We start from the raw sequence: 825 nt of genomic DNA on the forward strand, positions 1-825 counted from the left end.
AAAAGTACACTCAGATGCACAACTGTGGTCGATATGTCGGCTATTTCTGTGATGTTATTGTGCTGCTATTGTTATTATATAGCTGCTACTGCTATTATGTTTTTTTCTGTAGAAAGGTGCACGATATGGTCAAAGGTATGAGGACACCTGATCATCACACCCATATGTGCTTGTTGAGCATCCCATGTTTGCTTTTAAAATGACCTCCACTCTTCTGGGAAGGCTTTGCACTAGATTTTGGAGTGTGGCTGTTGGGATTTATGTCCCTTCACTACACAAGTATTACTGAGGTCATGCACTGATGTTGGGCGAGAAGGGCTGGAGCACACCAATTCATCCCAAAGGGGTTCGGTGAGGTTGAGGTGCAGGCCAGTCGATTTCTTCCACTCCAACCTCCAACCCAAATGTTTACAACATTCACCTGTGCTGTGAAGGTCGTCACACATATCGTAGTACAGTATAGTACAGATGTAGAAAATTTACTACATTAATGACTGCAGTTTTATATATATATATATATATATATATATATATATATATATATATATATATATATATATATATATATATATTACTATAGTTACCACATGTAGAGTTCCCACAACAACTATAGTAGAATTATCACAACACATTGCCACATATCACTGCAATTTACTATAGTAGACTATCTTTATTATGGTCAGGTTGAAAAATACTATAGTATTTACTACAGGAATTCTACTACATTTTACATAGTAAATATACTCTAAAATACTATAGTATTTTTTCATTTATGTTTTTCATCTCGCGTTGTGCACAGGGGTATTGTCATGCTGGAACAGTTTT

The sequence above is a fragment of the Ictalurus furcatus genome, chromosome 23, assembly GCF_023375685.1.
Source record: "Ictalurus furcatus strain D&B chromosome 23, Billie_1.0, whole genome shotgun sequence".
In the NCBI taxonomy this organism is placed as follows: domain Eukaryota; kingdom Metazoa; phylum Chordata; class Actinopteri; order Siluriformes; family Ictaluridae; genus Ictalurus; species Ictalurus furcatus.